This window comes from Microchirus variegatus (assembly GCF_963457635.1).
Source record: "Microchirus variegatus genome assembly, chromosome: 20".
In the NCBI taxonomy this organism is placed as follows: Eukaryota; Metazoa; Chordata; class Actinopteri; order Pleuronectiformes; family Soleidae; genus Microchirus; species Microchirus variegatus.
The window spans coordinates 21,661,976-21,683,622 of NC_139821.1; positions in this window are offsets into that span (position 1 = coordinate 21,661,976).

Consider the following 21,647-nt stretch of genomic DNA (forward strand, 5'->3'; position numbering starts at 1 on the left):
ATAGTCAAGCATGCCCTGAACAAGAAACCGTTGAATATATTTGCATATCTCTTGAAGAATATTTTTAATGAACTTTTGAAAATCCGGAAAGCGATCCATGCACTTGGACATTCCAAGTATGTTGGAATGTCTTGAAATTGTACTCAGTCATAGTCAACGACGCCCTGAACAAGAATCCGTTGAAAATATTTGCATATCGCTTAAGGAATATTTTTAATGAATTTTTTAAAAAATCAGGAAAGCGATCCATGCACTTAGGCAGTGACTTAACTTTTTCGTCAGAAAAGACCCCAAAAGTATCTTGGAATGTCTTGAAATTGTACACAGTCATAGTCAAGCATGCCCTGAACAAGAATCCGTTGAATATATTTGCATATCTCTTGAAGAATATTTTTAATGAATTTTTGAAAATCCGGAAAGCGATCCATGCACTTAGGCAGTGACTTAACTTTTTCGTCAAAAAAGACCCCAAAAGTATCTTGGAATGTCTTGAAATTGTACTCAGTCATAGTCAACGACGCCCTGAACAAGAATCCGTTGAATATATTTGCATATCTCTTAAGGAATATTTTAAATGAATTTTTGAAAATGAGGAATTTCTGTGCACTTAGGCAGTGACTTAACTTTTTATTCAAAAAAGACCCCAAAAGTATCTTGGAATGTCTTGAAATTGTACACAGTCATAGTCAAGCATGCCCTGAACAAGAATCCGTTAAATATATTTGCATATCTCTTGAAGAATATTTTTAATGAACTTTTGAAAATCAGGAAAGCGATCCATGCACTTGGACATTCCAAGTATGTTGGAATGTCTTGAAATTGTACTCAGTCATAGTCAACGACGCCCTGAACAAGAATCAATTGAAAATATTTGCATATCTCTTAAGGAATATTTTTAATGAATTTTTGAAAATGAGGAAAGTCTGTGCACTTCGGCAGTGACTTAACTTTTTCGTCAAAAAAGACCCCAAAAGTATCTTGGAATGTCTTGAAATTGTACTCAGTCATAGTCAACGACGCTCTGAACAAGAATCAATTGAAAATATTTGCATATCTCTTAAGGAATATTTTTAATGAATTTTTGAAAATGAGGAAAGTCTGTGCACTGAGGCAGTGACTTAACTTTTTATTCAAAAAAGACCCCAAAGGTATCTTGGAATGTCTTGAAATTGTACACAGTCATAGTCAAGCAAGCCCTGAACAAGAATCCGTTGAATATATTTGCATATCTCTTGAAGAATATTTTTAATGAATTTTTAAAATTCCGGAAAGCTATCCATGCACTTGGACATTCCAAGTAAGTTGGAATGTCTTGAAATTGTACTCAGTCATAGTCAACGACGCCCTGAACAAGAATCCGTTGAAAATATTTGCATATCGCTTAAGGAGTATTTTTAATGAATTTTTTAAAAAATCAGGAAAGCGATCCATGCACTTAGGCAGTGACTTAACTTTTTCGTCAAAAAAGACCCCAAAAGTATCTTGGAATGTCTTGAAATTGTACACAGTCATAGTCAACGACGCTCTGAACAAGAATCAATTGAAAATATTTGCATATCTCTTAAGGAATATTTTTAATGAATTTTTGAAAATGAGGAAAGTCTGTGCACTGAGGCAGTGACTTAACTTTTTATTCAAAAAAGACCCCAAAGGTATCTTGGAATGTCTTGAAATTGTACACAGTCATAGTCAAGCATGCCCTGAACAAGAATCCGTTGAATATATTTGCATATCTCTTGAAGAATATTTTTAATGAACTTTTGAAAATCCGAAAAGCGATCCATGCACTTGGACATTCCAAGTATGTTGGAATGTCTTGAAATTGTACTCAGTCATAGTCAACGACGCTCTGAACAAGAATCAATTGAAAATATTTGCATATCGCTTAAGGAATATTTTTAATGAATTTTTGAAAATCAGGAAAGCGATCCATGCACTTAGGCAGTGACTTAACTTTTTCGTCAAAAAAGACCCCAAAAGTATCTTGGAATGTCTTGAAATTGTACACAGTCATAGTCAAGCATGCCCTGAACAAGAATCCGTTGAATATATTTGCATATCTCTTGAAGAATATTTTTAATGAATTTTTGAAAATCCGAAAAGCGATCCATGCACTTGGACATTCCAAGTATGTTGGAATGTCTTGAAATTGTACTCAGTCATAGTCAACGACGCCCTGAACAAGAATCCGTTGAATATATTTGCATATCTCTTGGAGAATATTTTTAATGAACTTTTGAAAATCAGGAAAGCGATCCATGCACTTGGACATTCCAAGTATGTTGGAATGTCTTGAAATTGTACTCAGTCATAGTCAACGACGCCCTGAACAAGAATCCGTTGAAAATATTTGCATATCGCTTAAGGAATATTTTTAATGAATTTCTGAAAATGAGGAAAGCGATCCATGCACTTAGGCAGTGACTTAACTTTTTTGTCAAAAAAGACCCCAAAAGTATCTTGGAATGTCTTGAAATTGTACACAGTCATAGTCAAGCATGCCCTGAACAAGAATCCGTTGAATATATTTGCATATCTCTTGAAGAATATTTTTAATGAATTTTTGAAAATCCGAAAAGCGATCCATGCACTTGGACATTCCAAGTATGTTGGAATGTCTTGAAATTGTACTCAGTCATAGTCAACGACGCCCTGAACAAGAATCAATTGAAAATATTTGCATATCTCTTAAGGAATATTTTTAATGAATTTTTGAAAATGAGGAAAGTCTGTGCACTTAGGCAGTGACTTAACTTTTTATTCAAAAAAGACCCCAAAGGTATCTTGGAATGTCTTGAAATTGTACACAGTCATAGTCAAGCATGCCCTGAACAAGAATCCGTTGAAAATATTTGCATATCGCTTAAGGAATATTTTTAAAGAATTTCTGAAAATCAGGAAAGCGATCCATGCACTTAGGCAGTGACTTAACTTTTTCGTCAAAAAAGACCCCAAAAGTATCTTGGAATGTCTTGAAATTGTACACAGTCATAGTCAAGCATGCCCTGAACAAGAATCCGTTGAATATATTTGCATATCTCTTGAAGAATATTTTTAATGAACTTTTGAAAATCAGGAAAGCGATCCATGCACTTGGACATTCCAAGTATGTTGGAATGTCTTGAAATTGTACTCAGTCATAGTCAACGACGCCCTGAACAAGAATCCGTTGAAAATGTTTGCATATCGCTTAAGGAATATTTTTAATGAATTTTTGAAAATCAGGAAAGCGATCCATGCACTTAGGCAGTGACTTAACTTTTTTGTCAAAAAAGACCCCAAAAGTATCTTGGAATGTCTTGAAATTGTACACAGTCATAGTCAAGCATGCCCTGAACAAGAATCCGTTGAATATATTTGCATATCTCTTGAAGAATATTTTTAATGAATTTTTGAAAATCCGAAAAGCGATCCATGCACTTGGACATTCCAAGTATGTTGGAATGTCTTGAAATTGTACTCAGTCATAGTCAACGACGCCCTGAACAAGAATCCGTTGAATATATTTGCATATCTCTTGAAGAATATTTTTAATGAACTTTTGAAAATCAGGAAAGCGATCCATGCACTTGGACATTCCAAGTATGTTGGAATGTCTTGAAATTGTACTCAGTCATAGTCAACGACGCCCTGAACAAGAATCCGTTGAAAATATTTGCATATCGCTTAAGGAATATTTTTAATGAATTTCTGAAAATGAGGAAAGCGATCCATGCACTTAGGCAGTGACTTAACTTTTTTGTCAAAAAAGACCCCAAAAGTATCTTGGAATGTCTTGAAATTGTACACAGTCATAGTCAAGCATGCCCTGAACAAGAATCCGTTGAATATATTTGCATATCTCTTGAAGAATATTTTTAATGAATTTTTGAAAATCCGAAAAGCGATCCATGCACTTGGACATTCCAAGTATGTTGGAATGTCTTGAAATTGTACTCAGTCATAGTCAACGACGCCCTGAACAAGAATCAATTGAAAATATTTGCATATCTCTTAAGGAATATTTTTAATGAATTTTTGAAAATGAGGAAAGTCTGTGCACTTAGGCAGTGACTTAACTTTTTATTCAAAAAAGACCCCAAAGGTATCTTGGAATGTCTTGAAATTGTACACAGTCATAGTCAAGCATGCCCTGAACAAGAATCCGTTGAAAATATTTGCATATCGCTTAAGGAATATTTTTAAAGAATTTCTGAAAATCAGGAAAGCGATCCATGCACTTAGGCAGTGACTTAACTTTTTCGTCAAAAAAGACCCCAAAAGTATCTTGGAATGTCTTGAAATTGTACACAGTCATAGTCAAGCATGCCCTGAACAAGAATCCGTTGAATATATTTGCATATCTCTTGAAGAATATTTTTAATGAACTTTTGAAAATCAGGAAAGCGATCCATGCACTTGGACATTCCAAGTATGTTGGAATGTCTTGAAATTGTACTCAGTCATAGTCAACGACGCCCTGAACAAGAATCCGTTGAAAATGTTTGCATATCGCTTAAGGAATATTTTTAATGAATTTTTGAAAATCAGGAAAGCGATCCATGCACTTAGGCAGTGACTTAACTTTTTTGTCAAAAAAGACCCCAAAAGTATCTTGGAATGTCTTGAAATTGTACACAGTCATAGTCAAGCATGCCCTGAACAAGAATCCGTTGAATATATTTGCATATCTCTTGAAGAATATTTTTAATGAATTTTTGAAAATCCGAAAAGCGATCCATGCACTTGGACATTCCAAGTATGTTGGAATGTCTTTAAATTGTACTCAGTCATAGTCAACGACGCCCTGAACAAGAATCAATTGAAAATATTTGCATATCTCTTAAGGAATATTTTTAATGAATTTTTGAAAATGAGGAAAGTCTGTGCACTTAGGCAGTGACTTAACTTTTTATTCAAAAAAGACCCCAAAAGTATCTTGGAATGTCTTGAAATTGTACACAGTCATAGTCAAGCATGCCCTGAACAAGAATCCGTTGAATATATTTGCATATCTCTTGAAGAATATTTTTAATGAACTTTTGAAAATCAGGAAAGCGATCCATGCACTTAGGCAGTGACTTAACTTTTTCGTCAAAAAAGACCCCAAAAGTATCTTGGAATGTCTTGAAATTGTACACAGTCATAGTCAAGCATGCCCTGAACAAGAATCCGTTGAATATATTTGCATATCTCTTGAAGAATATTTTTAATGAATTTTTGAAAATCCGAAAAGCGATCCATGCACTTGGACATTCCAAGTATGTTGGAATGTCTTGAAATTGTACTCAGTCATAGTCAACGACGCCCTGAACAAGAATCCGTTGAATATATTTGCATATCTCTTGAAGAATATTTTTAATGAACTTTTGAAAATCAGGAAAGCGATCCATGCACTTGGACATTCCAAGTATGTTGGAATGTCTTGAAATTGTACTCAGTCATAGTCAACGACGCCCTGAACAAGAATCCGTTGAAAATATTTGCATATCGCTTAAGGAATATTTTTAATGAATTTCTGAAAATGAGGAAAGCGATCCATGCACTTAGGCAGTGACTTAACTTTTTTGTCAAAAAAGACCCCAAAAGTATCTTGGAATGTCTTGAAATTGTACACAGTCATAGTCAAGCATGCCCTGAACAAGAATCCGTTGAATATATTTGCATATCTCTTGAAGAATATTTTTAATGAATTTTTGAAAATCCGAAAAGCGATCCATGCACTTGGACATTCCAAGTATGTTGGAATGTCTTGAAATTGTACTCAGTCATAGTCAACGACGCCCTGAACAAGAATCAATTGAAAATATTTGCATATCTCTTAAGGAATATTTTTAATGAATTTTTGAAAATGAGGAAAGTCTGTGCACTTAGGCAGTGACTTAACTTTTTATTCAAAAAAGACCCCAAAGGTATCTTGGAATGTCTTGAAATTGTACACAGTCATAGTCAAGCATGCCCTGAACAAGAATCCGTTGAATATATTTGCATATCTCTTGAAGAATATTTTTAATGAACTTTTGAAAATCAGGAAAGCGATCCATGCACTTGGACATTCCAAGTATGTTGGAATGTCTTGAAATTGTACTCAGTCATAGTCAACGACGCCCTGAACAAGAATCCGTTGAAAATATTTGCATATCGCTTAAGGAATATTTTTAAAGAATTTCTGAAAATCAGGAAAGCGATCCATGCACTTAGGCAGTGACTTAACTTTTTCGTCAAAAAAGACCCCAAAAGTATCTTGGAATGTCTTGAAATTGTACACAGTCATAGTCAAGCATGCCCTGAACAAGAATCCGTTGAATATATTTGCATATCTCTTGAAGAATATTTTTAATGAACTTTTGAAAATCAGGAAAGCGATCCATGCACTTGGACATTCCAAGTATGTTGGAATGTCTTGAAATTGTACTCAGTCATAGTCAACGACGCCCTGAACAAGAATCCGTTGAAAATGTTTGCATATCGCTTAAGGAATATTTTTAATGAATTTTTGAAAATCAGGAAAGCGATCCATGCACTTAGGCAGTGACTTAACTTTTTTGTCAAAAAAGACCCCAAAAGTATCTTGGAATGTCTTGAAATTGTACACAGTCATAGTCAAGCATGCCCTGAACAAGAATCCGTTGAATATATTTGCATATCTCTTGAAGAATATTTTTAATGAATTTTTGAAAATCCGAAAAGCGATCCATGCACTTGGACATTCCAAGTATGTTGGAATGTCTTTAAATTGTACTCAGTCATAGTCAACGACGCCCTGAACAAGAATCAATTGAAAATATTTGCATATCTCTTAAGGAATATTTTTAATGAATTTTTGAAAATGAGGAAAGTCTGTGCACTTAGGCAGTGACTTAACTTTTTATTCAAAAAAGACCCCAAAAGTATCTTGGAATGTCTTGAAATTGTACACAGTCATAGTCAAGCATGCCCTGAACAAGAATCCGTTGAATATATTTGCATATCTCTTGAAGAATATTTTTAATGAACTTTTGAAAATCAGGAAAGCGATCCATGCACTTGGACATTCCAAGTATGTTGGAATGTCTTGAAATTGTACTCAGTCATAGTCAACGACGCCCTGAACAAGAATCCGTTGAAAATATTTGCATATCGTTTAAGGAATATTTTTAAAGAATTTCTGAAAATCATTAAAAAGATCCATGCACTTCGGCAGTGACTTAACTTTTTCGTCAAAAAAGACCCCAAAAGTATCTTGGAATGTCTTGAAATTGTACACAGTCATAGTCAAGAATGCCCTGAACAAGAATCCGTTGAATATATTTGCATATCTCTTGAAGAATATTTTTAATGAATTTTTGAAAATCCGGAAAGCGATCCATGCACTTGGACATTCCAAGTATGTTGGAATGTCTTGAAATTGTACTCGGTCATAGTCAACGACGCCCTGAACAAGAATCCATTGAAAATATTTGCATATCTCTTAAGGAATATTTTTAATGAATTTTTGAAAATGATGAAAGTCTGTGCACTTAGGCAGTGACTTAACTTTTTATTCAAAAAAGACCCAAAAGGTATCTTGGAATGTCTTGAAATTGTACACAGTCATAGTCAAGCATGCCCTGAACAAGAATCCGTTGAATATATTTGCATATCTCTTGAAGAATATTTTTAATGAACTTTTGAAAATCAGGAAAGCGATCCATGCACTTGGACATTCCAAGTATGTTGGAATGTCTTGAAATTGTACTCGGTCATAGTCAACGACGCCCTGAACAAGAATCCATTGAAAATATTTGCATATCTCTTAAGGAATATTTTTAATGAATTTTTGAAAATGATGAAAGTCTGTGCACTTAGGCAGTGACTTAACTTTTTATTCAAAAAAGACCCCAAAGGTATCTTGGAATGTCTTGAAATTGTACACAGTCATAGTCAAGCATGCCCTGAACAAGAATCCGTTGAATATATTTGCATATCTCTTGAAGAATATTTTTAATGAATTTTTGAAAATCAGGAAAGCGATCCATGCACTTAGGCAGTGACTTAACTTTTTCGTCAAAAATGACCCCAAATGTATCTTGGAATGTCTTGAAATTGTACACAGTCATAGTCAAGCATGCCCTGAACAAGAATCCGTTGAATATATTTGCATATCTCTTGAAGAATATTTTTAATGAACTTTTGAAAATCAGGAAAGCGATCCATGCACTTGGACATTCCAAGTATGTTGGAATGTCTTGAAATTGTACTCAGTCATAGTCAACGACGCCCTGAACAAGAATCCGTTGAAAATATTTGCATATCGTTTAAGGAATATTTTTAAAGAATTTCTGAAAATCAGGAAAGCGATCCATGCACTTAGGCAGTGACTAAACTTTTTTGTCAAAAAAGACCCCAAAAGTATCTTGGAATGTCTTGAAATTGTACACAGTCATAGTCAAGCATGCCCTGAACAAGAATATGTTGAATATATTTGCATATCTCTTGAAGAATATTTTTAATGAATTTTTGAAAATCCGAAAAGCGATCCATGCACTTGGACATTCCAAGTATTTTGGAATGTCTTGAAATTGTACTCAGTCATAGTCAACGACGCCCTGAACAAGAATCCGTTGAAAATATTTGCATATCGCTTAAGGAATATTTTTAATGAATTTCTGAAAATGAGGAAAGCGATCCATGCACTTAGGCAGTGACTTAACTTTTTTGTCAAAAAAGACCCCAAAAGTATCTTGGAATGTCTTGAAATTGTACACAGTCATAGTCAAGCATGCCCTGAACAAGAATCCGTTGAATATATTTGCATATCTCTTGAAGAATATTTTTAATGAATTTTTGAAAATCCGAAAAGCGATCCATGCACTTGGACATTCCAAGTATGTTGGAATGTCTTGAAATTGTACTCAGTCATAGTCAACGACGCCCTGAACAAGAATCCGTTGAAAATATTTGCATATCGCTTAAGGAATATTTTTAAAGAATTTCTGAAAATCAGGAAAGCGATCCATGCACTTAGGCAGTGACTTAACTTTTTCGTCAAAAAAGACCCCAAAAGTATCTTGGAATGTCTTGAAATTGTACACAGTCATAGTCAAGCATGCCCTGAACAAGAATCCGTTGAATATATTTGCATATCTCTTGAAGAATATTTTTAATGAATTTTTGAAAATCCGAAAAGTGATCCATGCACTTGGACATTCCAAGTATGTTGGAATGTCTTGAAATTGTACTCAGTCATAGTCAACGACGCCCTGAACAAGAATCAATTGAAAATATTTGCATATCTCTTAAGGAATATTTTTAATGAATTTTTGAAAATGATGAAAGTCTGTGCACTTAGGCAGTGACTTAACTTTATATTCAAAAAAGACCCCAAAGGTATCTTGGAATGTCTTGAAATTGTACACAGTCATAGTCAAGCATGCCCTGAACAAGAATCCGTTGAATATATTTGCATATCTCTTGAAGAATATTTTTAATGAACTTTTGAAAATCAGGAAAGCGATCCATGCACTTGGACATTCCAAGTATGTTGGAATGTCTTGAAATTGTACTCAGTCATAGTCAACGACGCCCTGAACAAGAATCCGTTGAAAATATTTGCATATCGTTTAAGGAATATTTTTAAAGAATTTCTGAAAATCAGGAAAGCGATCCATGCACTTAGGCAGTGACTTAACTTTTTTGTCAAAAAAGACCCCAAAAGTATCTTGGAATGTCTTGAAATTGTACACAGTCATAGTCAAGCATGCCCTGAACAAGAATCCGTTGAATATATTTGCATATCTCTTGAAGAATATTTTTAATGAATTTTTGAAAATCCGAAAAGCGATCCATGCACTTGGACATTCCAAGTATGTTGGAATGTCTTTAAATTGTACTCAGTCATAGTCAACGACGCCCTGAACAAGAATCAATTGAAAATATTTGCATATCTCTTAAGGAATATTTTTAATGAATTTTTGAAAATGAGGAAAGTCTGTGCACTTAGGCAGTGACTTAACTTTTTATTCAAAAAAGACCCCAAAAGTATCTTGGAATGTCTTGAAATTGTACACAGTCATAGTCAAGCATGCCCTGAACAAGAATCCGTTGAATATTTTTGCATATCTCTTGAAGAATATTTTTAATGAACTTTTGAAAATCAGGAAAGCGATCCATGCACTTGGACATTCCAAGTATGTTGGAATGTTTTGAAATTGTACTCAGTCATAGTCAACGACGCCCTGAACAAGAATCCGTTGAAAATATTTGCATATCGCTTAAGGAATATTTTTAATGAATTTTTGAAAATCAGGAAAGCGATCCATGCACTTAGGCAGTGACTTAACTTTTTTGTCAAAAAAGACCCCAAAAGTATCTTGGAATGTCTTGAAATTGTACACAGTCATAGTCAAGCATGCCCTGAACAAGAATCCGTTGAATATATTTGCATATCTCTTGAAGAATATTTTTAATGAATTTTTGAAAATCCGAAAAGCGATCCATGCACTTGGACATTCCAAGTATGTTGGAATGTCTTGAAATTGTACTCAGTCATAGTCAACGACGCCCTGAACAAGAATCAATTGAAAATATTTGCATATCTCTTAAGGAATATTTTTAATGAATTTTTGAATATTAGGAAAGCGATCCATGCACTTGGACATTCCAAGTATGTTGGAATGTCTTGAAATTGTACTCAGTCATAGTCAACGACGCCCTGAACAAGAATCCGTTGAAAATATTTGCATATCGCTTAAGGAATATTTTTAATGAATTTTTGAAAATCAGGAAAGCGATCCATGCACTTAGGCAGTGACTTAACTTTTTTGTCAAAAAAGACCCCAAAAGTATCTTGGAATGTCTTGAAATTGTACACAGTCATAGTCAAGCATGCCCTGAACAAGAATCCGTTGAATATATTTGCATATCTCTTGAGGAATATTTTTAATGAATTTTTGAAAATCAGGAAAGCGATCCATGCACTTAGGCAGTGACTTAACTTTTGATGTTTTTGGGTTGTTTTTAAAGAATTAAAGCTGCAGGAGTTCATCCATGTCGTCCAGTCGCTGGAAACAAACGTTTGGACACCGTGGATCACACAGCAGGATATCAGGTGAGACGAAGGAAACGATCCATTTGCCCTGATGCACTTAGTGACTTGACTTTTTTTTCAAAAAAAACCCCAAAAGTAAATTGGAATGTCTTGAAATTGTACACAGTCATAGTCAAGCATGCCCTGAACAAGAATCCGTTGAATATATTTGCATATCTCTTGAAGAATATTTTTAATGAATTTTTGAAAATCCGAAAAGCGATCCATGCACTTGGACATTCCAAGTATGTTGGAATGTCTTGAAATTGTACTCAGTCATAGTCAACGACGCCCTGAACAAGAATCCGTTGAAAATATTTGCATATCGTTTAAGGAATATTTTTAAAGAATTTCTGAAAATCAGGAAAGCGATCCATGCACTTAGGCAGTGACTTAACTTTTTATTCAAAAAAGACCCCAAAGGTATCTTGGAATGTCTTGAAATTGTACACAGTCATAGTCAAGCATGCCCTGAACAAGAATCCGTTGAATATATTTGCATATCTCTTGAAGAATATTTTTAATGAACTTTTGAAAATCAGGAAAGCGATCCATGCACTTGGACATTCCAAGTATGTTGGAATGTCTTGAAATTGTACTCAGTCATAGTCAACGACGCCCTGAACAAGAATCCGTTGAAAATATTTGCATATCGCTTAAGGAATATTTTTAAAGAATTTCTGAAAATCAGGAAAGCGATCCATGCACTTAGGCAGTGACTTAACTTTTTCGTCAAAAAAGACCCCAAAAGTATCTTGGAATGTCTTGAAATTGTACACAGTCATAGTCAAGCATGCCCTGAACAAGAATCCGTTGAATATATTTGCATATCTCTTGAAGAATATTTTTAATGAATTTTTGAAAATCCGAAAAGTGATCCATGCACTTGGACATTCCAAGTATGTTGGAATGTCTTGAAATTGTACTCAGTCATAGTCAACGACGCCCTGAACAAGAATCAATTGAAAATATTTGCATATCTCTTAAGGAATATTTTTAATGAATTTTTGAAAATGATGAAAGTCTGTGCACTTAGGCAGTGACTTAACTTTTTATTCAAAAAAGACCCCAAAGGTATCTTGGAATGTCTTGAAATTGTACACAGTCATAGTCAAGCATGCCCTGAACAAGAATCCGTTGAATATATTTGCATATCTCTTGAAGAATATTTTTAATGAACTTTTGAAAATCAGGAAAGCGATCCATGCACTTGGACATTCCAAGTATGTTGGAATGTCTTGAAATTGTACTCAGTCATAGTCAACGACGCCCTGAACAAGAATCCGTTGAAAATATTTGCATATCGTTTAAGGAATATTTTTAAAGAATTTCTGAAAATCAGGAAAGCGATCCATGCACTTAGGCAGTGACTTGACTTTTTTTTCAAAAAAAACCCCAAAAGTAAATTGGAATGTCTTGAAATTGTACACAGTCATAGTCAAGCATGCCCTGAACAAGAATCCGTTGAATATATTTGCATATCTCTTGAAGAATATTTTTAATGAATTTTTGAAAATCCGAAAAGCGATCCATGCACTTGGACATTCCAAGTATGTTGGAATGTCTTGAAATTGTACTCAGTCATAGTCAACGACGCCCTGAACAAGAATCCGTTGAAAATATTTGCATATCGTTTAAGGAATATTTTTAAAGAATTTCTGAAAATCAGGAAAGCGATCCATGCACTTAGGCAGTGACTTAACTTTTTATTCAAAAAAGACCCCAAAGGTATCTTGGAATGTCTTGAAATTGTACACAGTCATAGTCAAGCATGCCCTGAACAAGAATCCGTTGAATATATTTGCATATCTCTTGAAGAATATTTTTAATGAACTTTTGAAAATCAGGAAAGCGATCCATGCACTTGGACATTCCAAGTATGTTGGAATGTCTTGAAATTGTACTCAGTCATAGTCAACGACGCCCTGAACAAGAATCCGTTGAAAATATTTGCATATCGCTTAAGGAATATTTTTAAAGAATTTCTGAAAATCAGGAAAGCGATCCATGCACTTAGGCAGTGACTTAACTTTTTCGTCAAAAAAGACCCCAAAAGTATCTTGGAATGTCTTGAAATTGTACACAGTCATAGTCAAGCATGCCCTGAACAAGAATCCGTTGAATATATTTGCATATCTCTTGAAGAATATTTTTAATGAATTTTTGAAAATCCGAAAAGTGATCCATGCACTTGGACATTCCAAGTATGTTGGAATGTCTTGAAATTGTACTCAGTCATAGTCAACGACGCCCTGAACAAGAATCAATTGAAAATATTTGCATATCTCTTAAGGAATATTTTTAATGAATTTTTGAAAATGATGAAAGTCTGTGCACTTAGGCAGTGACTTAACTTTTTATTCAAAAAAGACCCCAAAGGTATCTTGGAATGTCTTGAAATTGTACACAGTCATAGTCAAGCATGCCCTGAACAAGAATCCGTTGAATATATTTGCATATCTCTTGAAGAATATTTTTAATGAACTTTTGAAAATCAGGAAAGCGATCCATGCACTTGGACATTCCAAGTATGTTGGAATGTCTTGAAATTGTACTCAGTCATAGTCAACGACGCCCTGAACAAGAATCCGTTGAAAATATTTGCATATCGTTTAAGGAATATTTTTAAAGAATTTCTGAAAATCAGGAAAGCGATCCATGCACTTAGGCAGTGACTTAACTTTTTTGTCAAAAAAGACCCCAAAAGTATCTTGGAATGTCTTGAAATTGTACACAGTCATAGTCAAGCATGCCCTGAACAAGAATCCGTTGAATATATTTGCATATCTCTTGAAGAATATTTTTAATGAATTTTTGAAAATCCGAAAAGCGATCCATGCACTTGGACATTCCAAGTATGTTGGAATGTCTTTAAATTGTACTCAGTCATAGTCAACGACGCCCTGAACAAGAATCAATTGAAAATATTTGCATATCTCTTAAGGAATATTTTTAATGAATTTTTGAAAATGAGGAAAGTCTGTGCACTTAGGCAGTGACTTAACTTTTTATTCAAAAAAGACCCCAAAAGTATCTTGGAATGTCTTGAAATTGTACACAGTCATAGTCAAGCATGCCCTGAACAAGAATCCGTTGAATATATTTGCATATCTCTTGAAGAATATTTTTAATGAACTTTTGAAAATCAGGAAAGCGATCCATGCACTTGGACATTCCAAGTATGTTGGAATGTTTTGAAATTGTACTCAGTCATAGTCAACGACGCCCTGAACAAGAATCCGTTGAAAATATTTGCATATCGCTTAAGGAATATTTTTAATGAATTTTTGAAAATCAGGAAAGCGATCCATGCACTTAGGCAGTGACTTAACTTTTTTGTCAAAAAAGACCCCAAAAGTATCTTGGAATGTCTTGAAATTGTACACAGTCATAGTCAAGCATGCCCTGAACAAGAATCCGTTGAATATATTTGCATATCACTTGAAGAATATTTTTAATGAATTTTTGAAAATCCGAAAAGCGATCCATGCACTTGGACATTCCAAGTATGTTGGAATGTCTTGAAATTGTACTCAGTCATAGTCAACGACGCCCTGAACAAGAATCAATTGAAAATATTTGCATATCTCTTAAGGAATATTTTTAATGAATTTTTGAATATTAGGAAAGCGATCCATGCACTTAGGCAGTGACTTAACTTTTGATGTTTTTGGTTTGTTTTTAAAGCATTAAAGCTGCAGGAGTTCATCCATGTCGCCCAGTCGCTGGAAACAAACGTTTGGACACCGTGGATCACACAGCAGGATATCAGGTGAGACGAAGGAAACGATCCATTTGCCCTGATGCACTTAGTGACTTGACTTTTTTTTCAAAAAAAACCCCAAAAGTAAATTGGAATGTCTTGAAATTGTACACAGTCATAGTCAAGCATGCCCTGAATAAGAATCCGTTGAATATATTTGCATATCTCTTGAAGAATATTTTCAATGAATTTTTGAAAATCCGGAAAGCGATCCATGCACTTGGACATTCCAAGTATGTTGGAATGTCTTGAAATTGTACTCAGTCATAGTCAACGACGCCCTGAACAAGAATCCGTTGAAAATATTTGCATATCGCTTAAGGAATATTTTTAATGAATTTTTGAAAATCAGGAAAGCGATCCATGCACTTAGGCAGTGACTTAACTTTTTCGTCAAAAAAGACCCCAAAAGTATCTTGGAATGTCTTGAAATTGTACACAGTCATAGTCAAGCATGCCCTGAACAAGAATCCGTTGAATATATTTGCATATCTCTTGAGGAATATTTTTAATGAATTTTTGAAAATCAGGAAAGCGATCCATGCACTTAGGCAGTGACTTAACTTTTGATGTTTTTGGGTTGTTTTTAAAGAATTAAAGCTGCAGGAGTTCATCCATGTCGTCCAGTCGCTGGAAACAAACGTTTGGACACCGTGGATCACACAGCAGGATATCAGGTGAGACGAAGGAAACGATCCATTTGCCCTGATGCACTTAGTGACTTGACTTTTTTTTCAAAAAAAACCCCAAAAGTAAATTGGAATGTCTTGAAATTGTACACAGTCATAGTCAAGCATGCCCTGAATAAGAATCCGTTGAATATATTTGCATATCTCTTGAAGAATATTTTTAATGAATTTTTGAAAATCCTGAAAGCGATCCATGCACTTGGACATTCCAAGTATGTTGGAATGTCTTGAAATTGTACTCAATCATAGTCAACGACGCCCTGAACAAGAATCCGTTGAAAATATTTGCATATTGCTTAAGGAATATTTTTAATGAATTTTTGAAAATCAGGAAAGCGATCCATGCACTTAGGCAGTGACTTAACTTTTTCGTCAAAAAAGACCCCAAAAGTATCTTGGAATGTCTTGAAATTGTACACAGTCATAGTCAAGCATGCCCTGAACAAGAATCCGTTGAATATATTTGCATATCTCTTGAAGAATATTTTTAATGAACTTTTGAAAATCAGGAAAGCGATCCATGCACTTGGACATTCCAAGTATGTTGGAATGTCTTGAAATTGTACTCAGTCATAGTCAACGACGCCCTGAACAAGAATCCGTTGAAAATATTTGCATATCGTTTAAGGAATATTTTTAAAGAATTTCTGAAAATCAGGAAAGCGATCCATGCACTTAGGCAGTGACTAAACTTTTTTGTCAAAAAAGACCCCAAAAGTATCTTGGAATGTCCTGAAATTGTACACAGTCATAGTCAAGCATGCCCTGAACAAGAATATGTTGAATATATTTGCATATCTCTTGAAGAATATTTTTAATGAATTTTTGAAAATCCGAAAAGCGATCCATGCACTTGGACATTCCAAGTATGTTGGAATGTCTTGAAATTGTACTCAGTCATAGTCAACGACGCCCTGAACAAGAATCAATTGAAAATATTTGCATATCTCTTAAGGAATATTTTTAAGGAATTTTTGAAAATGAGGAAAGTCTGTGCACTGAGGCAGTGACTTAACTTTTTATTCAAAAAAGACCCCAAAAGTATCTTGGAATGTCTTGAAATTGTACACAGTCATAGTCAAGCATGCCCTGAACAAGAATCCGTTGAATATATTTGCATATCTCTTGAAGAATATTTTTAATGAACTTTTGAAAATCAGGAAAGCGATCCATGCACTTGGACATTCCAAGTATGTTGGAATGTCTTGAAATTGTACTCAGTCATAGTCAATGACGCCCTGAACAAGAATCCGTTGAAAATATTTGCATATCGCTTAAGGAATATTTTTAATGAATTTTTGAAAATCAGGAAAGCAATCCATGCACTTAGGCAGTGACTTAACTTTTTTGTCAAAAAAGACCCCAAAAGTAAATTGGAATGTCTTGAAATTGTACACAGTCATAGTCAAGCATGCCCTGAACAAGAAACCGTTGAATATATTTGCATATCTCTTGAAGAATATTTTTAATGAATTTTTGAAAATCCGAAAAGCGATCCATGCACTTGGACATTCCAAGTATGTTGGAATGTCTTGAAATTGTACTCAGTCATAGTCAACGACGCCCTGAACAAGAATCAATTGAAAATATTTGCATATCTCTTAAGGAATATTTTTAATGAATTTTTGAAAATGAGGAAAGTCTGTGCACTTAGGCAGTGACTTAACTTTTTATTCAAAAAAGACCCCAAAAGTATCTTGATATGTCTTGAAATTGTACACAGTCATAGTCAAGCATGCCCTGAACAAGAATCCGTTGAATATATTTGCATATCTCTTGAAGAATATTTTTAATGAACTTTTGAAAATCAGGAAAGCGATCCATGCACTTGGACATTCCAAGTATGTTGGAATGTCTTGAAATTGTACTCAGTCATAGTCAACGACGCCCTGAACAAGAATCCGTTGAAAATATTTGCATATCATTTAAGGAATATTTTTAAAGAATTTCTGAAAATCAGGAAAGCGATCCATGCACTTAGGCAGTGACTTAACTTTTTCGTCAAAAAAGACCCCAAAAGTATCTTGGAATGTCTTGAAATTGTACACAGTCATAGTCAAGCATGCCCTGAACAAGAATCCGTTGAATATATTTGCATATCTCTTGAAGAATATTTTTAATGAACTTTTGAAAATCAGGAAAGCGATCCATGCACTTGGACATTCCAAGTATGTTGGAATGTCTTGAAATTGTACTTGGTCATAGTCAACGACGCCCTGAACAAGAATCCGTTGAAAATATTTGCATATCGTTTAAGGAATATTTTTAAAGAATTTCTGAAAATCAGGAAAGCGATCCATGCACTTAGGCAGTGACTTAACTTTTTCGTCAAAAAAGACCCCAAAAGTATCTTGGAATGTCTTGAAATTGTACACAGTCATAGTCAAGCATGCCCTGAACAAGAATCCGTTGAATATATTTGCATATCTCTTGAAGAATATTTTTAATGAATTTTTGAAAATCCGAAAAGCGATCCATGCACTTGGACATTCCAAGTATGTTGGAATGTCTTGAAATTGTACTCAGTCATAGTCAACGACGCCCTGAACAAGAATCAATTGAAAATATTTGCATATCTCTTAAGGAATATTTTTAATGAATTTTTGAAAATGAGGAAAGTCTGTGCACTTAGGCAGTGACTTAACTTTTTATTAAAAAAAGACCCCAAAGGTATCTTGGAATGTCTTGAAATTGTACTCAGTCATAGTCAACGACGCCCTGAACAAGAATCCGTTGAAAATATTTGCATATCGCTTAAGGAATATTTCTAATGAATTTTTGAAAATCAGGAAAGCGATCCATGCACTTAGGCAGTGACTTAACTTTTTTGTCAAAAAAGACCCCAAAAGTATCTTGGAATGTCTTGAAATTGTAGACAGTCATAGTCAAGCATGCCCTGAACAAGAATCCGTTGAACATATTTGCATATCTCTTGAAGAATATTTTTAATGAACTTTTGAAAATCAGGAAAGCGATCCATGCACTTGGACATTCCAAGTATGTTGGAATATCTTGAAATTGTAATCAGTCATAGTCAACGAAGCCCTGAACAAGAATCCGTTGAAAATATTTGCGTATCGTTTAAGGAATATTTTTAAAGAATTTCTGAAAATCAGGAAAGCGATCCATGCACTTAGGCAGTGACTTAACTTTTTATTCAAAAAAGACCCCAAAAGTATCTTGGAATGTCTTGAAATTGTACACAGTCATAGTCAAGCATGCCCTGAACAAGAATCCGTTGAATATATTTGCATATCTCTTGAAGAATATTTTTAATGAACTTTTGAAAATCAGGAAAGCGATCCATGCACTTGGACATTCCAAGTATGTTGGAATGTCTTGTAATTGTACTCAGTCATAGTCAACGACGCCCTGAACAAGAATCCGTTGAAAATATTTGCATATCGTTTAAGGAATATTTTTAAAGAATTTCTGAAAATCAGGAAAGCGATCCATGCACTTAGGCAGTGACTTAACTTTTTATTCAAAAAAGACCCCAAAAGTATCTTGGAATGTCTTGAAATTGTACACAGTCATAGTCAAGCATGCCCTGAACAAGAATCCGTTGAATATATTTGCATATCTCTTGAAGAATATTTTTAATGAACTTTTGAAAATCAGGAAAGCGATCCATGCACTTGGACATTCCAAGTATGTTGGAATGTCTTGAAATTGTACTCAGTCATAGTCAACAACGCCCTGAACAAGAATCCGTTGAAAATATTTGCATATCGCTTAAGGAATATTTTTAATGAATTTTTGAAAATCAGGAAAGCGATCCATGCACTTAGGCAGTGACTTAACTTTTTTGTCAAAAAAGACCCCAAAAGTATCTTGGAATGTCTTGAAATTGTACACAGTCATAGTCAAGCATGCCCTGAACAAGAATCCGTTGAATATATTTGCATATCTCTTGAAGAATATTTTTAATGAACTTTTGAAAATCAGGAAAGCGATCCATGCACTTGGACATTCCAAGTATGTTGGAATGTCTTGAAATTGTACTCAGTCATAGTCAACGACGCCCTGAACAAGAATCAATTGAAAATATTTGCATATCTCTTAAGGAATATTTTTAATGAATTTTTGAAAATGATGAAAGTCTGTGCACTTAGGCAGTGACTTAACTTTTTATTCAAAAAAGACCCCAAAAGTATCTTGGAATGTCTTGAAATTGTACACAGTCATAGTCAAGCATGCCCTGAACAAGAATCCGTTGAATATATTTGCATATCTCTTGAAGAATATTTTTAATGAACTTTTGAAAATCCGAAAAGCGATCCATGCACTTGGACATTCCAAGTATGTTGGAATGTCTTGAAATTGTACTCGGTCATAGTCAACGACGCCCTGAACAAGAATCCATTGAAAATATTTGCATATCGCTTAAGGAATATTTTTAATGAATTTTTGAAAATCAGGAAAGCGATCCATGCACTTAGGCAGTGACTTAACTTTTTTGTCAAAAAAGACCCCAAAAGTATCTTGGAATGTCTTGAAATTGTACACAGTCATAGTCAAGCATGCCCTGAACAAGAATCCGTTGAATATATTTGCATATCTCTTGAAGAATATTTTTAATGAATTTTTGAAAATCCGAAAAGCGATCCATGCACTTGGACATTCCAAGTATGTTGGAATGTCTTGAAATTGTACTCAGTCATAGTCAACGACGCCCTGAACAAGAATCCGTTGAAAATATTTGCATATCGTTTAAGGAATATTTTTAAAGAATTTCTGAAAATCAGGAAAGCGATCCATGCACTTAGGCAGTGACTTAACTTTTTTGTCAAAAAAGACCCCAAAAGTATCTTGGAATGTCTTGAAATTGTACACAGTCATAGTCAAGAATGCCCTGAACAAGAATCCGTTGAATATATTTGCATATCTCTTGAAGAATATTTTTAATGAATTTTTGAAAATCCGAAAAGCGATCCATGCACTTGGACATTCCAAGTATGTTGGAATGTCTTGAAATTGTTCTCAGTCATAGTCAACGACGCCCTGAACAAGAATCAATTGAAAATATTTGCATATCTCTTAAGGAATATTTTAAATGAATTTTTGAAAATGAGGAAAGTCTGTGCACTTAGGCAGTGACTTAACTTTTTATTCAAAAAAGACCCCAAAAGTATCTTGGAATGTCTTGAAATTGTACACAGTCATAGTCAAGCATGCCCTGAACAAGAATCCGTTGAATATATTTGCATATCTCTTGAAGAATATTTTTAATGAACTTTTGAAAATCAGGAAAGCGATCCATGCACTTGGACATTCCAAGTATGTTGGAATGTCTTGAAATTGTACTCAGTCATAGTCAACGACGCCCTGAACAAGAATCCGTTGAAAATATTTGCATATCGTTTAAGGAATATTTTTAAAGAATTTCTGAAAATCAGGAAAGCGATCCATGCACTTAGGCAGTGACTTAACTTTTTCGTCAAAAAAGACCCCAAAAGTATCTTGGAATGTCTTGAAATTGTACACAGTCATAGTCAAGCATGCCCTGAACAAGAATCCGTTGAATATATTTGCATATCTCTTGAAGAATATTTTTAATGAATTTTTAAAAATCCGGAAAGCGATCCATGCACTTGGACATTCCAAGTATGTTGGAATGTCTTGAAATTGTACTCGGTCATAGTCAACGACGCCCTGAACAAGAATCCATTGAAAATATTTGCATATCTCTTAAGGAATATTTTTAATGAATTTTTGAAAATCAGGAAAGCGATCCATGCACTTAGGCAGTGACTTAACTTTTTTGTCAAAAAAGACCCCAAAAGTATCTTGGAATGTCTTGAAATTGTACACAGTCATAGTCAAGCATGCCCTGAACAAGAATCCGTTGAATATATTTGCATATCTCTTGAAGAATATTTTTAATGAATTTTTGAAAATCCGAAAAGCGATCCATGCACTTGGACATTCCAAGTATGTTGGAATGTCTTGAAATTGTACTCAGTCATAGTCAACGACGCCCTGAACAAGAATCCGTTGAAAATATTTGCATATCTCTTAAGGAATATTTTAAATGAATTTTTGAAAATGAGGAAAGTCTGTGCACTTAGGCAGTGACTTAACTTTTTATTCAAAAAAGACCCCAAAAGTATCTTGGAATGTCTTGAAATTGTACACAGTCATAGTCAAGCATGCCCTGAACAAGAAT